Raw genomic sequence first — 21,777 nt, forward strand, 5'->3', positions numbered from 1 at the left:
TTCTACGCTTTCTATTTTTTGTTGAAGATCTATAATGTCACTTTTGACTTCCTCACTGTTCTCAAATGTTTCTAGTGATTTTTTTTTATTTTGTACATTTCCTCTTCAAATTTGGTAATTTCTTTTTTTTTCTTTCAGTTATGTTGAGTGAAATGAGTTTTATTGAACAGTCGTATAATATTGCATTCCAATTGGACATAAAAGATTCATTACCACTACCTAGGTTCGGGGTTTTTGTATTCTCAATCACCTAGGAATGTGGCCTACCTTTAAGTATTTCTCTAGGGTTTTCATATCATACCACCCATTCATTTCTCTGATTGCTAGTTTTTCAACTACATTCAAATAACAGTAGTAATCATCCTCATCTAATTGAATAGCTTGCTCCTCCTCCTCCTGAAAAAAATTCTTAAGTTTTTGCATTCTCAATGTTTGATCTTTAAATATTGGCATTTTTGTGCCTTACAATTAACAAATGAGATAAAAATAACTGTATAAAAAATAAAAATTTATAAAAATGTTGTTTAAGTAAGCTGCATAGAGATACCTCTAACAGTAAATATATACAAACAACAAAAAGGGTGTGGTCCCCGTATTGAATAATCAGCAGCAACTTCAAAATATCCCTCCTGTGTGAGGGACATCTGATATGATAAATGTCAAAAATGGAATAACGGGTGAGTGGACATTACATTTTATACATTTCTCCTGATCTTGGATGCGCAAAATTGTCCCCCATCTCTAAATAGTGGCAGGCTTTGTGTTTAATTTTGTAAGGTCATTACGTACTACCTTATCTTTAATATTAGCTCCTCTACTGTAGCCCAGCATTAACATTGTGTTATTCAGGGATGGTAACATTGAGTCCTTCTTCAGTAAAGGCCATAATGCTTTAACTGGTATTCACGAAGCCAGAGTATGCTGCAGAATATTCAATAGGCCATTATTTTTTTGTCCGTAGATATTTTACTGTTACTTTCAAGAGATTTTTTTCTGGATATTTGTAGTGCTTTGATCATTTGTTGCTTTAATGTTTTAGCTGAATATCCTTGTGAGAGAAATATTGTAATCAAAAGTTAATATGTTTTTCTGCATCATTCACATCGCTGCAGATTCTGATCATCCTAACAAACTATGAATAGGGTAATCCAAGCTTTAATGTAGGCGGATGAAAGCTTGAAGCATGAAGATAGGTGTTCCTATCTACATCTTTGTGGTACACTGAAATTGTTATGATATTCATGAGGATTCCATGTACATCTAAGTAGTGTATATTTGTTTCACTGTACTTAAACTTAATGTTCTTATCCTTTGTGTTAAGATTTATTGTATCCGATAACTCTTTCTGATCCACTCCAAAATAAACAATACCATCAATTGTATTGACAGTAGAAGGTAATCTGCCTAAAGATATTGCTATCTCCAAAGAATATGTCATCCTCTACAACAGGCATGTCCAACCTGCGGCCCTCCAGATGTGCTAAAACTACACATCCCAGCATGCCTTGCCACAATTTGGCCATTACTGAATGCTAGAATGATGGCAATGCATGCTGGGATGTGTAGTTTTAGCACATCTGGAGGGCCGCAGGTTGGACATGCCTGCTCTACAACATGGGTTTTAACACTCCCTTATCTTGGGGATCGTATATAGCACAGGTGTAATTGGGAATGGTTGGATCAGAGTCTTTAGTTCTTTCTCGGACAACAATTTGTTGGCAGCCGCTTGTATTTTAGTATCTCATCCAAATCTCTCTTGTACTGGGTGGTGGGATTGGACGATAATCACTCATATGTAGTTGTGTCACCCAATTGTCTATCGATCTCCAGTTGGTATTTTGCAATGTCTTGGATTACAATGCCACCCCCTTTGTCCGCAGCTCGGATAATAATGGAGGTGTCTTGTGCTAATTCCTTCAAAGCTCTCTGTTCCATTGGTGATAAATTGTGGTAAATTTTGGGTTGTGCCTGTTGGTACCAATCCACTGATTTATCAAGCAGCTGTGTAAACGTTTTAATTGAAGGATTAGTGGAAGGGGGGTCGAAAGTGCTGTGTCCTTTTAGATGCGGAGGCATCTTTTCAGTGCAAAGTGACTCAGTGTTGGTTTTGTGCTGGAAACATTCTTTAATACGGAGTGAACGCTCAAAGCGATGGTTCTCCACTTTCCAATTAAAATCATCATGTGTGTTGGTGGGGATAAAAGATAGCCCTTTACTTAAGATCTTTTTTTCGGTTGTTGTCAGGGGTCTGTTGGAAAGATTGTAGATCATGCTTATTTCTTGTTTGTCTTTGTGGATCCTCTTGGTTTGGCCCCCCTCCTGGTGGATTTAAGGGTGGTCGGCCTCTTGCTTTCCTTGTGGTGACCCCTAAAGAGGTAGACCGCAGGGTATTGGAGTCATCAGAGTCGGTAATTTGGAAGTCACTGTCGCTCTGCGAGGAGGCAATGTCTCTAGGGTTTCTATGGTTCCTTTGTCTCAAGCTGGCTCTTTTGTTGGGAAATGATCTTTTTGGTTCTGTTCCATTGAGCCAGCAGTACACCCTTTTATCTTCGTAATCAGCGGTTACGGTGGACCATTTATTTTTCTTATATTTTAAAAGGTCTTTTTTATATTGCTCCACTTGTGATTGTAGTTTGGTCCAATTGGATTGGAAGGCTGTGTCATTTAATTTGTCAGCATGCTCCAGCTTTATTTCTTGGATCTTGGACCTAGCCTTTTTCAGTTCTTTTCCAGCCTCTTCGATTACTAGGACCATGAGGTCGAAGCTGCATTTATTTAGCACAGCTATCCAGCGTCTGCAGAACTCGGCGCTGTTTCTTCCAATTGTCGGGCAATTTTTTATACGGAACCCTCTAGGGATCATTTTAGCTCGATAGTAATCCGACAGCGTACTTCCATGTAGTAAAAAGTATGTCTCTTTTTTTATTCCATTTATATAGCAGGTGGTAAATATCATCCACTGTATTCTCTTGCGGGGAGTCAGTTGTTTCCGTATGAAATAAAATAGCCCCTATTTCAGCCTCTGTGAGACTGAGCATTTCCCCTTAGGGCAAATCCAGATCAATGAATGGCATATCCAGCAAATCTCCTCCAGCAGCTTCCATTGTGCAGATATAGCAAGGAGCAAGTGCTGAGTGCACAGAAAAAGTGCTAGTGCTTGTGCAATTGTTGCAGATAGTGCAGATCCAAAGTGCAAGTGCAAAATAAAGTGCTGTAAGTAACACAACAGAGACTACATTACCCAGAACCCCACACGGCGCCCCCAGAGGCGAATGACGTCACTTCCGGGTGTCCTGGCCTCCATCAGAACGGCGTTCTGAGCCGCTGTAACCTGCTGTCACTCTTCAGATACTGGGTATATAGGTAAGACACCATTTGTACATGTTATGTTTGTTTTATCTTGATGATCGGCTTTGAAACGTTGATGCTGAAATAAACACTTCTTGCACCTTTTGTGAAGCCCGCTGAGTGCCGCCTGGTTCCTGGACAGGGAACACCCCACATAATATAAATATATATATATATATATATATATATATATATATATATATAGGCATATAACATAGTGGCACGCACTCGGATTTGCATAAAAGGAGTCAGACTACAGCAGTAGAATCCAACGTTTCGGAGTTTAATCCGTTTTCAAGGACAGAACACACAGTAATGAAAGAACACTTACATAAATAGCCATGTACCGGATCCCACTTCACGGCGCTCTCCCCGTTGCTCACTCCTCTCAGAACGCGCACTTCCTGGTAGGTCATGTGGTCAGACAGCTGATCTCTCTCCTGACTCACTGGACAGCGCCCGTTGCTAAGAGACAGCGGCGTTAGGACAGAAACGCCAGTTCAGTGGGAGCGATGTTCAAACACCTAAAAACCAATGCAGAACATGTTAAACCACACTCGGTGAGGGGGGAAAAGAGACATGCAGGGGTAGAAAGGGAACAACACAGGGAAGTGCACGTATAAGCATCCAACGATGTACAATGATAAATGAGAGAACATGAGAGAAATAAGACGATGTAAAAAAAAAGATTGATAAATGCGTCTACAAAAACATATTAAATGACAGTTGTTCATTTAAACCTCTGGGGTTAACTGTATCCAGTTTGAAAATCCATTGGGTCTCAATCTGCAAGAGGCGTTTGCCCCTGTCACCGCCGCGTAGGTCATCCGGGACATGATCGACAATCGTGTATCGCAAATTAGCAAGACTATGTTTGGCAGCTACGAAATGTTTTGCAACAGGCTGTTCAACTGTCTTGTTGGATAAGGCTGCTCTTATGGCAGTGCGGTGTAGGGCAATCCTTTCTTTAAAAGTCCTAATAGTCTTGCCAACATACCCGAGACCGCACAGGCATGTAATAAGGTAGACCACGTATGTCGATGAACATGTGAGGACATGTTTGATCGGTATCTTACGTCACGTGTGAGGATGGTTAAATGTCTTGCATGCAATCAGGGCACTGCAGCCCATGCAACGATAGCATCCCGCAGGCTTGCGGTAGGTACCAGGAGGAAGTCTGTTCGAGATGTCAGTGCGTACGACCAGGTCTCTGATGTTTCTGCCTCTCGTGTAGCAAGACATGAGTCGTGTATTCTTCAATGATTTGAGGTCTATCTTGTTGTACAGCAGGCCACAGTGATTGTGATGTACAGCGAATGTGTTCATCAGCCGAATTATAGGACCTAACCCAACCCATTGTGTCAGGTGGGAAATCCTTTGTTCTCCTTTTTCTTAGTGTCTCTTCCCTTGCTATTTTCCTTATATTTCCCTTGAAAAAGCCGCTGAGACCGTCACCGGAGGCGGGGAAACGCGTTGGGATATCCATAATTCTTTTTCTTTGCACCAAAGGGGAGAACCATACAAGCCTATCACCAGACCACCAGCACGAAGGTGACTCCAGATAAAGTGGGAACAAGAGAGGTGATTCAGCACCATCCACTGGGAGACCGGAGGAACTACAGGTGGCAGCTGTAAGGTACCCCAAAATACAAAAATTGTCTGGCCAGACATAAAAACCTGGACAGTTATTCCACTAATCCATGAAACAAGACTGTTACAAAAACCAGCATTCTAACCAACTAATACACTAATCTGACTGTGACTAATTCAAGGGAAGCAAACTGTATTTGGTTTTAAATACACATTAATCAGACACGACCGGTTGTGCTAATAATTTTATATAACTCCCCCCCCCCCTTGTTTTACTAATTCTTATAATTGTATTTTGAAATTGTGTATTTTTACTAGTGCATAAATAAATTGCATGTACTCCCCTTTATTGCGCAGTTCCATTCTTTTTGTTTCTTCTAGTACTAATTTGGGGGAACTGAGCTACCCCTTATAGAACAGCGGCAATAATGGGGACTTTGATCCTAATGAATCTTTGTTATTATTAACGGATTAGTGAAGTCAACCCACTCACGGCGCAGGACTTAACTAAAACTATTTTCATCCTCTGAGAACCTTAGGCGTTCTCCAATGGGTAGTATTGGTCTCAGCAAATTGTCCGTCGGGTCTGACGGTGTGGGTGCTTGAGACATTGTTACACAATATGTTGGAGCTTGAAACGTGGGGAAAGAGGGGACACCTTGTGAATGAAGCAAAACAGTCTCGGTTCCAAAACGATGGTATCCAAGACGGCACAGAGCTTAGATGTTCGAACCCTTGCGGCAGTACGGATGCAATGAATGATATAGGAGGCAGGGTGCTCATTCCAGGGACCACAGGCATAGGCTAGTGGAACATATGTAGATATACAAGTGAACGGCACTCCATGAAGCTGAAGGTAATGACCGGGGTGCACACTCAGGAAAGTAGATAGGCATAGAACATAGTGGCACGCACTCGGATTTGCATAAAAGGAGTCAGACTACAGCAGTAGAATCCAACGTTTCGGAGTTTAATCCGTTTTCAAGGACAGAACACACAGTAATGAAAGAACACTTACATAAATAGCCATGTACCGGATCCCACATCACGGCGCTCTCCCCGTTGCTCACTCCTCTCAGAACGCGCACTTCCTGGTAGGTCATGTGGCCATACAGCTGATCTCTCTCCTGACTTACTGGACAGCGCCCGTTGCTAAGAGACAGCGGCGTTAGGACAGAAACGCCAGTTCAGTGGGAGCGATGTGCAAACACCTAAAAACCAATGCAGAACATGTTAAACCACACTCGGTGAGGGGGGAAAAGAGACATACAGGGGAAGCAGGGGTAGAAAGGGAACAACACAGGGAAGTGCACGTATAAGCATCCAACGATGTACAATGATAAATGAGAGAACATGAGAGAAATAAGACGATGTCAAAAAAAAGATTGATAAATGCGTCTAGAAAAACATATTAAATGACAGTTGTTCATTTAAACCTCTGGGGTTAACTGTATGCAGTTTGAAAATCCATTGGGTCTCAATCTGCAAGAGGCGTTTGCCCCTGTCACCGCCGCGTAGGTCATCCGGGACATGATCGATAATCGTGTATCGCAAATTAGCAAGACTGTTTGGCAGCTACGAAATGTTTTGCAACAGGCTGTTCAACTGTCTTGTTGGATAAGGCTGCTCTTATGGCAGTGCGGTGTAGGGCAATCCTTTCTTTAAAAGTCCTAATAGTCTTGCCAACATACCCGAGACCGCACAGGCATGTAATAAGGTAGACCACGTATGTCGATGAACATGTGAGGACATGTTTGATCGGTATCTTACGTCCCGTGTGAGGATGGTTAAATGTCTTGCATGCAATCAGGGCACTGCAGGTAGTGCAGCCCATGCAACGATAGCATCCCGCAGTCTTGCGGTAGGTACCAGGAGGAAGTCTGTTCGAGATGTCAGTGCGTACGACCAGGTCTCTGATGTTTCTGCCTCTCGTGTAGCATGAGTCGTGTATTCTTCAATGATTTGAGGTCTCTATCTTGTTGTACAGCAGGCCACAGTGATTGTGATGTACAGCGAATGTGTTCATCAGCCGAATTATAGGACCTAACCCAACCCATCGTGTCAGGGGGGAAATCCTTTGTTCTCCTTTTTCTTAGTGTCTCTTCCCTGGGTATCCCATCGATTTTTCGCTCTGGCTCCCTTGATCGTCTCCTTGGAATATCCTCTCTCATAGAATTTGTTTTCCATTAGCTCTAAATCACGTTTCAGGACTGATTCGGAGCTGGTGATCCTCTTTACTCTTAGTAATTGGGAAAACGGCAGTCCTCTTTTGAGAGCTGGGGGGTGGTGGCTTTGAGCCAGTAATAGAGTATTGCGATCTGTTTTTTTAGAGAAGATGGCAGTGGAGAGCGTCCCATCGCAGGCAGAGATACAGACATCAAGATAGTTGATGGAGGACAGACTCATGTCATATGTGAATTTTATGGGACAGTCCAGACGGTTTATGGATTCAAGTGCTTGCACAAATTCACTTTAAGTCCCTCTCCAGAACAGCAGAATGTCATCTATATAGCGGGTATAGAAAGAGATCTTATCTCCCAATTCGCCGTCAAGAAATAACACTTTTTCTACTTTGGCCATGTAGGCATTAGCATATGATGGAGCTACCGGGGACCCCATAGCACAGCCCGTGCACTGTTGTTAGTATTTTCTATTGAAAAGAAAGAAGTTGCGGTGCAGGATCAGGTATAGCAATTTCATCATCAACTCTATCGGCGGGCCTGCATAAGTAGCGTCATTCTCCAGTAGGGTTCTTGCTGCCTCAATGCCCTCTTGGTGGGGGATACTGGTGTATAGACTGCTTATATCCAGGGTCACCAGCCATGTACCCTCAGGAATAGACTGAAAATGTTTCAGTTTGTTGAGAAGGGCAGTGGTATCTTGTAGGTACGTCGGTGTGCTTTGCACAGCAGGTTGCAGGAAGACGTCCCAAAAAGTCGTCACGTTACTATAAAGAGACTGTCGGGCCGAAATGATCGGTCTACCCGGTGGGCACATCAGATTTGTATGTATTTTGGGTAAGCAATATAGCAGTGGTACCCGGGGAGTGTCCATTATGAGCCACTCTTTCACAGCAGCTGGTATCGCTTTATTCAGGACAGCTTCTCCTAGTAGCGTGTCAAGTTCGGCCTTATATTGCTTGGTAGGGTCAAGGGACAGCCGTACATATGTGTCCGTATTGAGTTGCGAGTACACCTCTTTTTTATAGTTGTTGATGTCCCAAATGACGATACCTCCCACTTTGTCGGCGGGGAGGATCATAACATCATTGTAAGAACGAAGATTTTGTAGGGCGATCCACTCATCCTTGGAGAGATTGGATGATTTGAGGGTTTTGTCTTCTCTCTGCAGGGCATTGAATTTATTTTCCAGAATCCTGTTGAAGCTGTGAATCGTCAGATTCGAGGAGGGAGGGTCAAATAGAGATTTTTTCTTAAACGTGTTATAGATGGTAGGTGGGGATGGCCTGGGTATTTGTTCAGATTTATTGAAGAACTATTTCAACCAAAGTTTTCTGTTCAACTTCATATTCTCCACCTTCCAATCGAAGGCATTAAATTTATTGGTAGGCACGAACAACAGGCCTTTATTGAGTACTGCCAATTCTCTGTCTGACAGGGTTCGGTTGGAGACGTTGAATGTTACGTTCTCTTGCCTCGAGCGAGAGTTTGTGACGCGATGACCTTGTCCACCTCTTCGGGGGGGTCTCTGTCTTTTTCTCTTACTGCTCGGGTCCTGACGCCAGGAGGTGGGCGCTGGTAGTTTTTTGACGGCTGCCTTCGTGTCTGTGTTTCACCCGCTGAGGATGCTGCATTGCTGGATGTGTCGACATCGGTTGTAGTCTGGTTGCCATGTTTCTTAAATCTGCGATCTTGTTTCTGTGGTCTGTGTGGGCCGGAGAGCCATCTGTATACAGACTGTTCGATATAGTCGCGATTGACGCAATGGAACTTATTTTTCTTAAATGTCAGTAGTTCCTTTTTGAACGTGCAGAGTCCTCGGTGAGTTTAGACAGATGCAGGTTTTCATAATCAGCGATGCGTTTTTGGATGATCTCCATTTCCCTGGCTGATTCATTTATGACCAATGTCATCAAGTCAAATGAACAATTGTTTAAAATTGCACACCACTTCCTGCAAAAATCGTTGTTATATCGGCCAATAGTAGGGGTATTCCTGACCCTAAAGCCCCGTGGAATCTTGCGTTCTCTGTAATACTCTGATAGAGTTACCCCATGGAGTAGGAATTTGATTTCTTTCTTTTTCAGTTTAAACAGGTTATCAAAGATGTCGGTGGTAGAGATTTCATCCTCCAGATCAGTCAATCTCTGGGTGAAGAGGGCTGCAGACGACTCATCCTCTGAGAACCTTAGGCGTTCTCCAATGGGTAGTATTGGTCTCAGCAAATTGTCCGTCGGGTCTGATGGTGTGGGTGCTTGAGACATTGTTACACAATATGTTGGAGCTTGAAACGTGGGGAAAGAGGGGACACCTCGTGAATGAAGCAAAACAGTCTCGGTTCCAAAACGATGGTATCCAAGACGGCACAGAGCTTAGATGTTCGAACCCTTGCGGCAGTACGGATGCAATGAATGATATAGGAGGCAGGGTGCTCATTCCAGGGACCACAGGCATAGGCTAGTGGAACATATGTAGATATACATGTGAACGGCACTCCATGAAGCTGAAGTTAATGACCGGGGTGCACACTCAGGAAAGTAGATAGGCATAGAACATAGTGGCACTCGGATTTGCATAAAAGGAGTCAGACTACAGCAGTAGAATCCAACGTTTCGGAGTTTAATCCGTTTTCAAGGACAGAACACACAGTAATGAAAGAACACTTACATAATTAGCCATGTACTGGATCCCACATCACGGCGCTCTCCCCGTTGCTCACTCCTCTCAGAACGCGCACTTCCTGGTAGGTCATGTGGTCAGACAGCTGATCTCTCTCCTGACTTACTGGACAGTGCCCGTTGCTAAGAGACAGCGGCGTTAGGACAGAAACGCCAGTTCAGTGGGAGCGATGTGCAAACACCTAAAAACCAATGCAGAACATGTTAAACCACACTCGGTGAGGGGGGAAAAGAGACATACAGGGGAAGCAGGGGTAGAAAGGGAACAACACAGGGAAGTGCACGTATAAGCATCCAACGATGTACAATGATAAATGAAAGAACATGAGAGAAATAAGACGATGTCAAAAAAAAGATTGATAAATGCGTCTAGAAAAACATATTAAATGACAGTTGTTCATTTAAACCTCTGGGGTTAACTGTATCCAGTTTGAAAATCCATTGGGTCTCAATCTGCAAGAGGCGTTTGCCCCTGTCACCGCCGCGTAGGTCATCCGGGACATGATCGATAATCGTGTATCGCAAATTAGCAAGACTATGTTTGGCAGCTACGAAATGTTTTGCAACAGGCTGTTCAACTGTCTTGTTGGATAAGGCTGCTCTTATGGCAGTGCGGTGTAGGGCAATCCTTTCTTTAAAAGTCCTAATAGTCTTTCCAACATACCCGAGACCGCACGGGCATGTAATAAGGTAGACCACGTATGTCGATGAACATGTGAGGACATGTTTGATCGGTATCTTACGTCCCGTGTGAGGATGGTTAAATGTCTTGCATGCAATCAGGGCACTGCAGGTAGTGCAGCCCATGCAACGATAGCATCCCGCAGTCTTGCGGTAGGTACCAGGAGGAAGTCTGTTCGAGATGTCAGTGCGTACGACCAGGTCTCTGATGTTTCTGCCTCTCGTGTAGCATGAGTCGTGTGTTCTTCAATGATTTGAGGTCTCTATCTTGTTGTACAGCAGGCCACAGTGATTGTGATGTACAGCGAATATATATATATATATTACTCTGGAAGGTCGGCACTCATGCAGTCCACCAAATACAAAGTGCTTGCCGGGTGCCTTCTGAACTGAACACGAGGAGTGTGTTCACAAATATACACAAAGACAGCGTCACTCCGGTCTAGATGAAGGATTTTAAATAAACGAGACTGCAACCATGGTCTTTCTGCAACGTTTCAACTCCTTTATTTGGAGTTTTTGTCAAGCCACATGGTACAAATGCACAGCATGTTCATTATATAGCAAACACAGACAAAACCAATTAACAAATCACCTCCCACATCCCGGACAAGTCCGTTGGGGGCGATGTCAATCAAAAAGCCAGTTAGACAAACATACAAAGAAATAATCAAAAAAATTACATAAATGTTACAACACTACAACATAGATACAAAATGTAACAAGTTACATCAAAAACAAAGTTAAAAATCACAGTAATCAACGGTGATACAAATGTTGCCCTGAGAAGCAGATATTAACCAGTTAAATGCAGTAGCGAGCAAACTTCTGTTAAATTTTTATTAAATTATTAGAACTTTAGCATGTAGGCAGCATCTTCATAAAAGGAGGAGAGCAGAAAGTATAGGACACAAAAAACATAACATTATTCATAAGTAACACTGTAGACCGAGTGTATCATTCAGACCTTTAGGTGTAAGAGCGTCGAGCCTAGTGATCCAGCGGGACTCCAGTCTCAGCAGCATTTTTGACCTTTCACCACTCCAGACTGGTGGGGGTACGTGATCGATGATACGATATCTAAGTTGCGATAGGCTGTGTTTAGCTAAGGCAAAATGCCTAGCTACAGGCTGTTCACTGGACCCCGATTGGATCGCTGCTCTGATATAGCTACGAAGTTGATTCATGCGCTCTTTAAAGGTACAGTCAGTTTTTCCTACGTAAATAAGAGAACAGGGACAAGTTATTATATACTCAACAAATTTAGTTGAACAAGTCAAAAAATGTTGTATCTTAAACATTTTCCCTGAAAAAGGGTGATTGAATACGGCCCCTGTCTGTAAGAAACTACAGGTAGTACAATTAGGGCATTTGAAACATCCCAATCGCTGCTTACTTAAAAAAGAAGAAGATATAGGGGATTTTAGTCTAGAGATGTCGTTCTTAGCAACCAAATCCTTAATGTTCTGACCCCGTTGGTAACATGGCATAATAGATGTTATTTTTTTAATCCTTAAATCATTATCGGTGGTGATTACTGGCCACAACTCCTTGGATTTTTTAGCAGCCAAAGAGGACAAATGGTTGAATTTATTAACCCATACATGTCTGTTTGCTTTGTTCCCAGAGGCAGTGCTAAGGTGAATTTGATGGGCAGGAATTCTAAGGATTTTATCCTTAATAGTGTCGTGTCACTTTGTCATAGCCTCTGGCCAGAAATTTATCATACATCAGATCTAATTGTCTAATGCCCTCGCTTCTATCAGTTGACAAGCGTAATGCACGCAAAAACTGAGAACGGGGCAGAGCTTTCTTCAAAGGCTCAGGATGTGCACTAGAGGCCAGCAAAAGGTTATTCCTATCAGTGTCTTTACAAAACAACGTGGTTTCAAGATGTCTATCAACTTTTTTAATAGTTACATCTAAAAAATTCACTTGATCAGTATCGATGTTAAAGGTGAATTTCACCGGGTTCTCTAAAGCATTGTGGGTGTTAATGAGAGAGCTGAACTCTGCTGCAGACCCCCTCCAGACGATAAACAAATCGTCTATGTACCGAAAAAATGCAATGATGTTATTGGATGCCACACTTGAACTGAAAAACACATCTTGTTCAATCATAAACATGAATGAATTGGCACACACCCCTCGCATTGGAGGAAATAACTACAGTACCATCGTGAAAGAAATAATTTTTACACAGCACTAGCTCAAGTAACATCAGGAACAGGTCTAATGGGGGACCTTTATATAAAGCATTATTTGTTAAAAGTAACCTCACCGCCTGGAGCCCCATGGCGTGATGAATGCATGTATATAGATTAACCACATCAACGGAGCAAAGGAGGCAATCAGGAGGTAAATCTTGTAACTTCTTCAGCGCCTTAAGCAAGGAGCCTGTATCTTTCAGATAAGTTGGACGTGCCTGTACACAAGGCGGTAACAGCACGTCCAGTGGCGTAACTATAAATTTTGCTCCCCCCAGCCAAAAAAAAGATTGCCCCCCCCCCACACACACACACGGAATTTTGGAAAACATGAAAAACATGAAAAAAAAAAGTTAACTTTTTTCAAATCAAGCAGCTATTTTACTTGGTGGTCTCAGTAGATTTCCAAGAAAGAAATAATGATTTTCACTCCTTATTTATCATAAAATAAAATGAGTTTTATTCTTTCTGAACATACAGTATATACAAATAAATAAAATTCTGTCTGCGGGGCGATGTGGGAGATTAGAAATTGGGTCAAGGTCCAAGAAATGTGCTATGACCAGTATGCACTGTTGGAGAATCTTTCTGGCCTTTTCCTTCTTTCAGAACCATCACCACAAAGGTACCTGCAGGTCAGAGAAGGGGTCCCTCTTTCCAATGCGTTTCGAGCTTCTGCTTCTGCTTCGATTAGTGGGATCTCCTTTCAGTTTTAGTCTCCTAACTGTCGCATGACTTCTTGTATGTAGTCATTTCTATTAAGAATGGCAATACCTCCCCTTTTTATCGCAGGGTTTGATGACGATCGGGGATACAGTTTGTAGCTTATGGTTCCAAGCTGTTTCCAGTTATAGCCATTTTTTATTACGGTCTCCTCCACGAATGTTGTCTGGGACTTGGTCAATGATGGTGTATGCCAGATTATGTTTTTGAGAGGCAAAGTGTTATGCCACGGGCTGCTCATGGATCTTATTGACATTTAAGGTGACATTTAAGGTGTGCAGCGATCCTTTCTCGGAATGTTCTTATTGTCTTCTCCACATAGCACAGCCCTTATATCCAGAGTGTGGATGAGAAAACCACTTAGTCTGTGTCAGGGCACTACAAGTTGTGCAGTCAGTGCACCTGTAGCATCCACCAGGTTTCACTCTTGTCCCCTCTTGGATCCTCATAACACAGTCCTTAATGTTTCTGCCCCTCATGAAGCTAGACATCAGATGTGTGTTTTTTAGAATGCTCAGGCCTTTGACTTGTATCATTGGCCAAAGCACCTTGGTGGGATACTCACCAATCGATGCTCGGGAAGCCATCCACCCATCCAAGCCGTCTGCCTCCGTCGAACCCCATGACGTCATCTTCCGGCAGAAGTATCATGCAGTAGGTGGCTGGGTCTTCAGGGAGACAAAGGCGCGTCTCCTTGGAAGCATCAAACAACAAAAAAGCACGCAAATCAGCTCAAACCAAATTTAAATATACATTTGTACAGTGCTTAAATGAAGAGGGCCATGGATGCTCCATTTAAAATAGCGATAAAATAGATATGCAAAACAAATATGTTAAAAGACAAAACACATTACACTTAACGCAGGGGTTACTTATATATCTTAATAGCATTGAACTCACTTGAAGGACACAATATCATACTACTTAAAGAATAAATATGGACAATAATTTAGCATAACAAATTAAAACCAATCTCTGGAGACAACTCTTATCCATCTGGACTTTAGCTGTAGCAGCTTTTTTAAACTGAATCCACCTCTGGGTGATACAGGCACTTGATCTATAATTTTGTATTTAAGCGTGGCCATATTGTGTCTGAAATTGGCAAAATGTCGTGCCACAGGTTGGTCCCCTGACACCAAGGGCCCCTCTAATGGCTGTACAGTGTTGAGCCATATGGGTTTTAAACTGGCATACTGTTTTTCCGATAAAGTATAAACCGCATGGGAAAATGATCACGTAGATCACAAACTTTGAACTACATGTCAGTGACCATTTTATTCTATATCTTTTTGCCAGTGTATGGGTGCACAATGTTATCTCCTGTGGACATATAATTACAAGTCGTGCACCCAAGGCAGCTAAACAGCCGTTTTTGCGTCTAAGGAAATGTTGTTCAGATCTTTGTTTAAACAAAGAAATGTCTGTTTTTACAACAAGATCTTTTATACTGTGCCCTCTTTTATAACTGGGCATGATTTTTTTTATCATGTAAGATTTTAAGATCAGAATCTGTAATGATGGGCCATGTGACTTTTATCATAAGTTAACCCAAGGGAGAGAATCTGTTTTTTCTTTACGTGTCTCAGCAAAAAGAATATGTTCCCTTGATTTAGCTAAAGCTTTATTTCTAGCTTTTTGTAGGAAACTTCAGGGATAACTGTACTGCAAGAATTTGGTTGTCATGATGTCTAACTGTTTTTCTGTCTATGGGATCACTATTTATTCAACATATACGTAGGTATTGTGAAAATGGGAGACCTCTGACCGTTGTTGACGGAGGAAAACTGTTATACAGTATCTTAGGAGCGTATTTCTATCTGTTGACTTCGTAAACAGACTGGTTATGATTTGTCCCGACTGCAATTTGATTGTTATGTCCAACTAGTTAATCTCCATCAGACTGTGGTACTACAGTAGCTGTGCCATTGTGATCTTGAATGAGGTTACTGAGAAAATCTACAGGCCCTGTCCAACACAGTAACAGGTCATCTATATTGCGTTAGCACAGAAAAATGTTGGTGGCTATCTGAGGATTATTAAAGAAGAGATTATGTTCGACCGTCAACATATATACGCGTTGGCGAATGTGGGTGCCACTGCCGATCCCATGGCTTACCCGGATGTCTGCCTGTAAAATGTACCATTGTATAGGAAGTAATTATGTTAGTGTAAATTCCATCAATGACAAAAGAAAAGATGTCAGGGCCAGAATATGCGTCATTGTCTGTAATTAACAGTTTGATTGCCTGTAGACCTTCCACATGGGGTATACAGGTGTACAGACTTGTGACATTGATCGTTGCCATAACTGTGTGTTCTGGAACATTTTCTATGGTCCACGGTTTTCTCAACAGGGTACTAGTATCTTTCAAATGGGAAAACGTACCCTGGATACAAGGTTGCAAATAAGTATCTACATAGATGCTATCAGCTCACATAACGAATCTCTGGCCGAGATAATGGGTCAACCTGGGGGAACTGTGGGATTTTTATGACTTTTGGCTATGGTGTAGAAAACCGGTACTACTGGAAATGCAGTAAATAATTTCTTATAGATGGATTTAGTGATATGTCCATTCTCAACAGCTCCCTGCAGTAAAATGTTAAGTTCATCCTGGTACATGGATGACTGATCCTTGTCAAGCTTGCTATATCTATGTATGTCCTTTAGCAGCTGGTTACATTCTAAATCATAGTTTGCTACAGTAAATCTTGGATCAGGATATAGCTGCCCTTGTCGGCTCCATGTATCAGGATGTCCTGCCAATTACTGAGATCTTTTAATGCTTTCTGCTCATCTTTGGACAAATTTGGATAAACTTCAGCTGTATCTTTAAATCCCTCCTTTTCAAGCATGCGGGAAAATGTCTTTATCGACGCATTGGTTGATATAGGATTGAACCTTGACCAAGGACCAAGCCTTTGATTTCTTGGAGGTAACGCTTGATCAACCTCTACTGCTTGTGGGGTTTTACCAAAGTGTTATTTTAGCTTGAGTGTCCTGTTCAGCCTGTATGTATCAACTTTCATTTGGAATTGGTCTGCACAAGTCGTAGGCACGAATGAAAGCCCTTTGTTTAGAACTGGTTGCTCTGCTGTTGATGGGGGGGGGGGTCTTAGAATGCACACCCTATAAACATGAGGTGTTATCATGCTGGGACTTGTAGTTCTGCAAAGAAAAACACACGGTGCAGATGTCCACTCCATGTTCTAATCAATAATAGAGGTTCTTGGTATATTAATTGGCCAAAAAATATTTGCCCACCAACCAGCTTCATGGTGACCTCATATCTGGTGGGTCCCTAGTACGAAGTTTGAATCTGGGGCGCGGAACCTCAAAATGGCCTGCATAGTCCAGTCACCCCAGGGCAGCACACAAGTGAAAAACATAGCTAAAAGGTGATTAATAAGAAAGAAGCAGGAGCGGAGGTTAAAAAGTGAAGTGCTAGAAAGTATAATATATTAGTGGAAAATAAATAGTGCTAAATAAATGTTAGGGTGTGCCACCCCGAAAGTAACTCAGCCACACCAACCCAAGGGGAGCCACGCTCCAAATCCATCCCAAAGACTAGCACTTAGTGTAAGTTTTTAGGTTTTACCTATATTGTGCCTTTGGTTTGCAGTCTGTGGCTACCAGGGAAAAAGCTGGTAAAATAATATTCAAATCAGGTGGGTGGGGTGCTACTCTAAATTGAAGGAGTCCCAACCTTCAGGTATACAGGTGTACACAATATTAGCTTATGGGGTGGGTTCTTAGATTGCAAACCATATATACATGGTGCAGATGCACCTTCCATTATTAATCAATAATAGAGGTTCTTGGTATATTAATTGGCCAAGAAATATTTGCCCACCAACCAGCTCTGCTGTTGACAAGGGCGTAGATGAGAGATTGAAAATCAAATCTTTTTGCATTTCCCGGATTTATTTCCTCGCTTGCCTCCACGTTTGGCCACCTCTCCTGGTGTATCTTTTACTCCTGTCAGACCTCGTCTGGTTGTCAGCCCTAAAAGGATGGGTGTCTTGGAGGTAGATGCGCCCTGTGAAGGTTCTTCTGACTTGCTGGCAGAGGTACTATATGCACTGGATTCAGGTTTGCGTCTACAGAAAAATTGATTTTCTGATGTGAAGGGGCTGTGCCACGCAGCCACCAGTAGACGCGGTGTTGTGCATAGTCCTGCTGTACCTTTATCAATTTCTCCCATTTTAAATCTCAGCAAGTCAGATTTGTAGCTGACAACCTGATTTTGTAATTTGACAAGCCAATCTCCCACAGTGTCCTGCTTTAAAATGCTCAAGTGCTCAAGCTCGGATGAATTAATCTTCTCCTTGGTCTGATTGTATTTTTTAGTCGACTCCTCAATGACCAACAGGATAAGATCCATCGAGCATTTGTTGAGGATGGATATCCAGCATTTACAGAATGCTACATTATACCGGCCAATAGTAGGCATGTTATTTATACGAAATCCTTGAGGGATCTGTTTGGCCCGGTAATAGTTGGACAGCGTCCTGCTATGATATCGGAAATCCAACTCTCTTTTCTTCAACTTAAACAACTCTTTATATATATCATCATTCGTGAGCTGTTCAGCTACAGTAAATGCAGGTTCCTTATGCAGAATGGACTCGGCCTCAATATCAGAAAAACTGAAAGTATCATAGTTGTCACATTGAATGAGGAACGCTGTGAAATCTTGCGTATACACAGGAGCTACCATAATGAATATATGTGGATCCCACAAAAGTGCTTTCTCATGCTCATAAAGTTCTTAATCAGGTTTAAAGTGCTGTATGCATCAACTGGGCTAAGCTGCCCTGTGTCTTATTGCAAGTGGTACACTGATGAAGGTCCAAGGATGGCTGGGTACCAGGTATAGCTTTGCTCCAGGTGCCTTCAGTAGGCCTGCTGCAACTGCACAGTGATGACAGGGCTGTCAATGTAGATTCCGGTCTCCGGCACTCCAGACCTCTAGACATCTCTTAGGGTAAATAGCTCAGGTGCCTTCCCCTAGGGAATATACCCTCACTGATAGCTGGCAGATGGGAAGGCACTCAAAGACTTTGCACGGACAGCAGAATAAAGTGAAATTTATTGCATTTAATAATATTTTGGGGAGCTAGTCCCCTTCATTAGATGGCACACAATAGTGAAGATATTACAGATATAGGGAGAAGCCGGGGAAGCCGTCCACCTCCATCTCCGTCCACCACCATCTCCCTCCAACCTCAGTGACGTCAACTTCCGGCGGAAGTATCATGCAGGAGGCTGCCGCGTCGTCAGGGAGACAAAGACGCTTTTTCCGGCGTCTCCTTGCAAGCATCGAACAACAAAAGTGCACGCAAATAAGCTCAAACCAAATTCACATGTAAGTGTGTACAGTGCAGGGGCATGAATGCTCCATTTAAAATAGTGCTAAAATAGATATTTAAAAAAAATTTGTTCAGAGACAAAACACATTACACTTTACACTGGGGTTACTTATATATCTTAATAGCATTGAATGCACTTTGAAGGACACAATATCATACTACTTATAAGAATAAATGGTACTTGTGAGTTATCCGGGCTGCCGATTTCTAAATCGGGTCGGATCGGGCACATCGCATCGCATCGCATCGCATGCGACCATCGGATGCGATGCGATGCGATGACCCGATTTTTCCATAGGAATCAATGTTAAAATGGACTGAGTCCATTTTAACATGGAATTCAATGGGAAAAAGGGGTCCTTTTCATACCCCTACTATCCAAGTGGGCATGGAGTTGGATATAAACCTGTGGCGAGCGTAGCGAGCCACCGAGCCCGAAGCGTGGCGAGCGTAGCCAGAATACCGTCCCCTCGCGGGGCTCGCTTCGCTCGCCACGCTTCGGGCTCGGTGGCTCGCTACGCTCGCCACAGGTTTATATCCAACTCCATGCCCACTTGGATAGTAGGGGTATAAAAAGGACCCCTTTTTCCCATTGAATTCCATGTTAAAATGGACTCAGTCCATTTTAACATTGATTCCTATGGAAAAATCGGGTCATCGCATCCGATGATCGCATGCGATGCGATGCGATATCGCATCGCATCGCATCTGATTGTATGCCTTAACTTAAGGCATACAATCAAAAAATCGGCAGCCCAGATAACTCACAAGTACCGAATAAATATGGACAATAATTTAGCATAACAAATTAAAACCAATCTCTGGAGACACCTCTTATAAAAATTGATTAAACAAGAGTACATAAACAGTGAATCCATCGCATCTCTGATTGAGATAATCGTGTTTCAATATCACATGTGCGCCACCTAGGGAAAATCCCAAAAATGAGTTAGATTGCATTCCTCAGATTCGTGATTGGTACTAAAGTGAGTACATAATATGAGTAGACAGGGATTTGAATGTGTGTGTGTGTGTGTGTGTATATATGGGTATGTATGTATATATATATATATATATTAATTAATTAAAAAGTCTAAAATCTGAGAGATAGGCTGGTAAAGGGACCACCTAGCGGAGATTATCGGTCTCCCTGGGGGGTTTTCATGATTTTTGTGAATCTTCTGAATCGTGTACAAGACTGGGGTGATGGGAAAAGTTTGCATTAAAGATTTTACTTCTTTTTCTGTTAATTGCTTGTTTGTTACAGCTTGTAACAGAATCCCATCTACTTCTTTTTTGTATGTTGCCGTGGGACAAGTAGTTTTTCATAAGTGTCTTTATCCCCTAATTGGCCATCAATTTCTTCTTTGTACTGTGTAATGTCTTGGATCACGATCCCCCCTCCTTTGTCCGCTGAGCGGATGACTATTGAGGAATCTTGTGCCAGATCTTTCAGTGCTTTTTGTTCAGCCGGAGATAGATTGTGGAAGATTCTGGGTTGAGCCTGTTGAAATCTATCCACCGATTTATCTAACAGACCGGAGAAAGTCTTGATGGACGGATTGGAGGAAGGTAGATCAAAAGTGCTATGTGCTTTTAAGTGCATAGGAATCCTGCTGGAATAAGGTGCCTCTGTGCTCACTTGGTGTTGGAAAAATTCCTTAAGTCTTAGGTTTCTCTCAAATCTGTGGCTTTCCACCTTCCAAGCAAAATAGTTGTGTGAATTGGTGGGTATAAACGAAAGTCCTTTATTGAGGATTTTTACCTCCACCTCAGTGAGGGTTTTTCTGAATAGATTATAAATTAAGGTTTCTTTTTGTTGGTTTTTATTGCTTCTTTTGTTTTGGCCGCCCCTTCTCGTGGGTTTATGGGTGGGCGTCCTCTGCGTTCCCGGGTAGCCACTCCTAAAGGGACCGACTGTGAAGCATTGGGTTCATCCGAATCTGTAATCATAAAATCACTGTCACTTTGGGCCTTATTTTGGTTCATTCTTTCTGACAAAATCCTTCTTAGATGGGCAAAACCATGTGCACTGCAGGTGGGGCAGGTGTTACTTGTGCAGAGAGAATTAGATTTATGTGGGGTTTTACTTCAAAGTGAGATCTATATTGCAGTGTAAAAATAAAGCAGTCAGTATTTTCCCTGCACAGAAACAAAATTACTCACCCAAATCTAATTCTCTCTGCACATGTTACATCTGCCCCCCCTGCAGTGCACATGGTTTTGTCCATCTAAGAAGGATTTTGTCAGAAAGAATGAACCAAAATAAGGCCCTTTGTGAGGTGATGTTTTCCCTCTGAGATCTCTTTTTTTGTCTCCAGCTTTGTCTTTTTGGTTGATAATTTGCTTTAGGTTCTGATCCCGTTAGCCAGCGATAAACCTGCTTATCTTCATAATCGGACGTTACAGTAGCCAATTTGTTCTTTTTATATTTTAGCAGGTCTTTTTTGTACTGTTCACATTGTTGTTGCAGTTTATTCCAAGTTTGTTGGAAGGTGGTATCTTCTAATTTGTCAGTGTATTTCTTTTTTATCTCTGTAACTTTGGTGTTGGCTTTTTTCAGTTCCTTGCCAGCTTCATCTATCACTGAGATCATCAGATCAAAGCTGCATTTATTTAAAACCGCAATCCAGCGCCTGCAGAACTCTGCGTTATTGCGTTCAATTGTGGGGCAGTTTTTTTATTCTGAATCCCCTCGGGATCATTTTGGCCTGAAAATAATCAGATAAGGTGCTTCCATGCAATTTATAGTCTGTTTCTTTCTTGTTCCATTTGTATAGCATTTGGTATACATCCTCCACGGTGTTTTCCTGGGGGGAATCGGTGAGCTCCTTTGGGAAAAGGATTGAACCAATTTCAGCTTCAGTAAAGCTTAGAGTTTCACCTTTTGGGAGATCCAGCTCAATGAAGGGCATGTCATACTGTTCTCCTCTGGCTGCTTCCATATTTGTGCAAATGTGCAGCAATCAAGTGCTGTGTGCTTGAAGCAAAGTG

The sequence above is a fragment of the Crinia signifera genome, chromosome 6 (assembly GCF_055691185.1).
Source record: "Crinia signifera chromosome 6, ASM5569118v1, whole genome shotgun sequence".
NCBI classification, from domain to species: Eukaryota; Metazoa; Chordata; class Amphibia; order Anura; family Myobatrachidae; genus Crinia; species Crinia signifera.